Genomic DNA, 6,558 nt, shown 5'->3' with positions numbered 1-6,558 from the left:
CCGTTGTCAACAGATAATTAAATAAAGGGGAAAAGTTTCTCCTTGAAACTACATTCAAAATATTAAATAAGTCGGGATAATATTCTCCGACGATCTGAAATTACTCGGATGATTTCCTGAAATCAGAAGTTTTTAATTCAGGATCTACGACTTTAAATCAAAATAAACTCTTTAATCAAATAATAAATAATTAAATGGTAATCGATAAATAATTAAACCTCGAATGAGTTTACTCTTCAAAAGAGTATTTAAAAATAATATTCCTCAACTAGTTTATGTTTACGCAATTAATAATCTTTAATGATTAATCAGTCTTGAAATAAATAATTGCTGGAGTATACTATGCCCATGATAAAAGAATAAGTATATAGTATTTATTATTCGAATAAATAAAATATAGTTGAGGGAATATGATCGTTGGGAAATTGTTTTAATAAAAGTTCGAGGGGTTTTAATGTTTCGTAAGTGGACGTTGAGTCCCTTTTAAAATGTACTACTATAACCGTCCTATAATATCACCGGAATGATTCTCGGGTTTTATCTTAAATCCCAACCGACTCTCGGTCTCATATAACATGTCACGCTTAAAGCGAAATAAACATTTCACGATATATACTTATCGTACAACATCGCTATATTATGCGAAAATTCAATAACTATGTGTCATGGCAAGCATGGTATTTATGCAATGATAGTAAAACAATCCTTTCACAACACAACAGTAAAATGGAGTTGGTTTCGTAAACTTGCCTGGGTATCTCGAGGTGGAGGATGCTCTAGGTTCCGCTCGGAAATCTATAACCATAAACATATTTCATTTCGTTAGGTTTCGTTCTAATTTACGGCAACTCGCACTCATGCTCTACTTATTATGTACCCTCTCAGCTTATATTACCCTTATTATCCTTTTAAGTCCTTATTCATATCATGGTCGCTTCATTTTTCTAAGTATGTTAGGTTCATTCTTATTATCGTCATCAGCTCCGCTTATGGATTCTTACGGTTTCTACTCGCGCGGTCTCGACTCCGACATTTTTATAAAATTGAAAAATCATTAATTTCACTTGAAATTTTTATGGAAGTTAGGAAACTCAATATGTTACTCTCTATAAAAATTTCATGATTTATGAACACTTTCAAGGTCTCAAAAATTTGAGTTATTACAGTGAATCTAATTAGTATTCATACCTTAGCAATTTCATTATCTCTTCTTTCTTTCTTACTTGATCATTAATCTTTGTTATGGATACCTTAGCAATTTCATTATCTCTTCTATCTTTCTTACTAGCAATTTTATCATCTCTTCTTTCTTTCTTACTTGATCATTAATCTTTGTTAAGGTTTCCTTATCAATTTCATTATCTTTTCTTTCTTACTTACTTGAATAATTTTATTATATCTTCTTTCTTTCTTAATTGATTACTAATCTTTGTTAAGGAATCATTCGCATTAAAATCTCAAAGTATTAGAGCAAAAACCTTTCTAGGGTCTTACATTAATATTATAACACTCTCCTCACTCGAGAACCCATTTATGTGTCGAAGATAGATTCACGAGCGCCCATCTTTGAGCCATTAGTTTGCATTTCGTGTCCAGTGTTTTAAAAAGCGCATTAAGTGGCTGCCTAAGCTGCCGTTTAAGAGAAATCGAACCATAAAGCGCTTCGATTTTATACTAATCGGATGATTAAGCGTTTTTAAAGACTAAGCAGCCTTGTAAACAGATTAAGCGGATATTAAGCGGATTAAACGGTCATTAAGCGGTCAAACCGATTTTGACTTCTCAAATTATTAAATGTAAATATTAATATTTATTTTAAAAAAATAATGATCTTGATTAAAAAATTAAAAATATATATTTTTTTAAGAAAATTTATGTTAAATTCTGATACTTTATTTATTTTCATTATTTTAGCATTACACGTTTTATTATTATATATATAATTTTAATTAAATATTATTTATCCACTTATAGACCCGCTTAAAATTTCGTTTAACCATCCGATTAACCGCTTAAGCGCTAGAAAGTCACTTCACCGCTTAGGATCAATTTGTGTTTTTTAGAACACTGTTTGTGAGAAATATTGGGAGTAGTAGGGATCGACCTTGAGTTCTCTGCCAGTACGAGGTGTTAGAGAAATACCAATTCCACGATCTTATATTAATATTTTAATAATCTTGGACATATTAAGATTCAGGCACACTGGATTGTTCGTATGTTCATGAATGTTTTTCTCCTTTCTCCCGATGAAGCGAGCTAAAGTGATAGCGCGACTGAGTATCTTTTAAGACTGGATTTTGTCAGCCACTCACCCAGTCTCTCGACAACATGAAGGATATCTGCGCTCCATTTAAGGTCTTTGCTTTGTTCATGCCTTATGGGCATCCCAGCAATTGTGAATTCATTTCCAAGAAGCTAGCAAGTCATGTAGTTCATAGATATCGATTAGACAATTACGAGTCATGGTTTTATGCTTGTCTCTCATTGTTGAGATTAACCACATCATATTCACATACATACTGCTTTACAACTTGTTAAACATGTTAAATCTGCTTAATACAATTTCAGTGGGTTAGAGCAAGTCAAAGAGTGTTTTAGTAGATGCCCTATAAATATTATAAAATATAATGTACTACCGATTTAAGACAAAATTTTTGCACATCAAATCCAACAACATGCCTTATTTTTGTGCCTTACTATTAAAATAACAATATATATTTAAATAATAATTGGAGGAAATGAAAAAGGTGAGAAGGAAGTGATGTTCAGGAAAGGAATAAAACAAATATTTTATTGATAGAAATAGTATAGGGCATGCAAAGTGGTGTCTTATAAATAAGGCACATGATGAATGTCTTAGTGTTTTAAGGCACCACTAGGACATTGTTGGAATACTCAATTATTCAAAATGCCTCAAAATTTAGTTTAGGACAACAATTTAGGGCACTTGGACTTACTCTATATTTCTTGTAACACCCCAAAATCCGGGGTCGGGATTGGGTGTCACCAAACAACTTTAAACAATATAAACCTGTATATTAAAACAAACATACAGATAACCCCTCAATTCTGGATCGTTTATAGGTTATGGTATGAAATAAAAATCTAAACTTCTAAAATTTATAACAACTAAATAAAATTTTATTACCTCTTACTAACTCCCTTGTCTTATTTATTCTAACATCTCCATCCTCTTGCAGCTGGGATCTCTCCATTTTTGCTGTCTATAAAGAGCTATTCACTTTTACCCTCATTTGATACTGAAAGAAATGAGAATTCACAAAACAAGAGTGAGCCAAAAATGCCCAGCAAGTAATATAACTGGTTTCCAGGTATCAATATCAAAAGAAATTTTCCGGACACAATCTTTAAATAATTTTATAAACATCTTTATTTATTTGAAGAAGTTGAGTGAATAAAATATTGGCCTTTATTAGCCCTCATTCATAAATCAAAAGCAACGAGCAATATACTGATTCATTTATTGAATCAAGTCTTTGTACGATTTTATAATCATAAAACTTCTCAAGAAGGGATGCCGTTAATGGCGATCAACAATAAATTAGACTCGACACTAGAACCAATATTCGCACTCATACCCTGCTGATCAGTCAGGATATAGTGCAGATTTATACCCAGCTGTATAGATCCACCAACATATCAAGATAACCAGGCACTATGGCCTCCGTAATTAAAGGGTCCGACCATTGCTGGCCCCAAGACCTATTATGGCCTCATAAACAAAGGGTCCAGCCATCTTTGGCCCTTATCGTAACCATCCAGTCCATGGAGTATTTTGATGTCAAATCACTTTGAGTTCAAAACATCTCGATTCAGGGTTCACAAATAACCCGGAATAATAGGTATTTTCTGAAGAGATCAATCACTAATAATAAGGAACAACAACATAAGGTACTTGCATAATTAAGAGTAATTGCAGTGAAATATAAAAACATTTAACTATTCTGAATTTAGAATAGGAAAGAAATACTTGCAATATGTCATAAGAAAGTTCAGGAATACTTGCCTCAATTGATCCACTTTCTAACATTTATTCATAATTATATGCTCATGTATATTCGGTATCTACTCGTCTCATTACTACGCACAATCAGACTTTACCTTCACTATCACTTTATGGCTTTGAATGCCTTGAACTAGGTGTATCTATTAGAAAAGATACGATTTCAATTAACAAGACAAAACTCAATCGATGTAACTATACGTCTCGACGCCTACTTGATCGTTTATACCCAATCATGGCATTGAAAACTGTAAACATGTAGCATGCGGGTCACATAGCATGTAATCATGTTACTTATATAACACGTTAGCACAAAATTCATGTAACACATAAATCAAATCGTTAAAAGGTAGGACTAAAATTGGGTCAAAATAGTATTTATCGATCAATAACCAACTCAAGATGACTCGTAAAGCAAACGACCTTTTCGATACAAAAGAATTTAGGTCTCGAAAGTATTTTTAATAAAAGCAGAAAATTTTTCTGAGTTTAGAGGCGTTCGTTTCGTATTAAATGAATGAACGGTCTATTTATTACGCACTTTTGAACATTTTTCGGAATTAAAACGGGTCAACGAATCATTTTATAATTAAATAATATGGTTCGAACACCCGAGTCTGACTTTAAAATTATTTAATAATAATTATCAAGTCTTGAAAAAAAAATTTAATATAATATTTTAAAACTCGAAACTATTTTTCAGAATTTTTAAATCAAAAGAAATAATTTAAATATAATTAAAAAATCAATTGAAATTAAATAATAACTAATTAATCAATTAATCAATTAATATTTAAATTGATTGACTAATTAAATAATTAATTATCAGCTAAAATTAATTAAATAATTTTGATTTAATTTTGATTAAAAAAGTAATTTTCAGAATTAAAAGTAATGAATTTTGGAATTTTAAAAAATTAAAAAAAAATCTGAAAATAATTATAAATAGAAATATAATTTTTGAAAAGTTTTAAAACAGAAATCTGATTTTTGCAATTTTTTAAAACAGGAGGGACTTATTTGCAGGTTTTACAAATTACAGGGGTTGAAATCGTAATTTCACCCCTCCTTTTTCTCCGCCATGGCCGGCCGGAACTCCATGGCCGCCGCCATGGAGCGTTTCCAGTCATCTGAAATCAACCCAGAACCGAACAAGATTTACAGGGAATGATGGTCTCGTCTTCAGGAACACAGATGCAGGACCATTTTTAGCAAACAACAAGGAGTTTTGCCGGATAATCCGACCAAAACTTCGCCGCCATCGAGTTTCAAAAACACCGACGAGCTCGAAAACTTACCCTATGTTTATGAAACTTACATCATTTGATTGCTTATTACATGATCTATTTAATGGTGTAATCAATTTAAATTAATAACCCTCACAGCAAAAATGCCTAAAAATCAATTAAGAACATTCATATTATATAAACCCTAATTTAATTATTTCGAGAATCAAAATCAATTTTTTATATGTTATTGAGCTCCAAATTCAACATATAATATACCAAAATGATCAGAATAAAATTATCTACAAGATACAATCATCAAATCACACAAACAACATCAAAATCAAAATTTCAAATATTAATCATAAATTAATTCGAATTAAAATAAATAATTAGGAAAATACATTTGATTTCTGCAGTAAAATTGATTGTATAATCTTAAAGAACTTTTCAAGAGTTTCGATTCGATTATTCACACGCTTGATTTCGATTTCGATAACGCCTTCGTTTTTTAGGTTTGATTCTGAAGAACGCGACGAATATTCGACTTTTTCTCTGTAAATTATATAATTTAACTATTTGTTTATGAATATATGTATAAAATAAAATACGAAAAAGGCTATTTATATTGATGGAATATTAGTATCCCATTGGATCATATCGAATCCGAAAATAGATTACTTAGCCGCTAAGTAACTATAAAGATGATCCAGTTTGATACCAGTTTTGGATAATTATCAAAATTGGGCTTCTTATAAAACACCCTACGAGAAGATAATGTAATAATTTAATCAAAATATCCCATCTCTCGAGAATAAGGGTTTTATCGATATATCGAAATGACTATCGTATGAAAATTTTGCGCCGGAACTTGTACGGGTCAAACCGTACTCCGGATCGAAAAAGTCAAAACACGGAAAATGTTCAGAATAATGAAATTGGGTTGAAAGGAGTTTTCCGAAGAGTTTAGGGTTGTAAAAACGCAAAAACGGTTGAATTTGGATGTTTCCTGGTTTTAAAAAATAGTTTTATAATTACTCAGAAAATAATTATTAATCCATAAATCTTTATAAAATCTTATAACAACCTAAAAATTACCAAAAAAAATACCAAAATTATCTATACTTTATTTTGGACAAATAAAAATTAAAATACTCAAATTTTATCACATATAAACATCCAAACATCAATTCCAATTATCAGATAATTCTCTAAATTTCACATAAAAATCACATTACGATTATTTATTGATAAAAATTATTACACGATATTTCCCGGATATTACATCTTTCCCCCTTAAAAGGATTT

This window comes from Apium graveolens, chromosome 9 (genome assembly GCF_009905375.1).
Source record: "Apium graveolens cultivar Ventura chromosome 9, ASM990537v1, whole genome shotgun sequence".
Taxonomy (NCBI): domain Eukaryota; kingdom Viridiplantae; phylum Streptophyta; class Magnoliopsida; order Apiales; family Apiaceae; genus Apium; species Apium graveolens.
The sequence above is the reverse complement of the archived record's forward strand: the minus strand, read 5'-3'. Positions refer to the sequence as shown.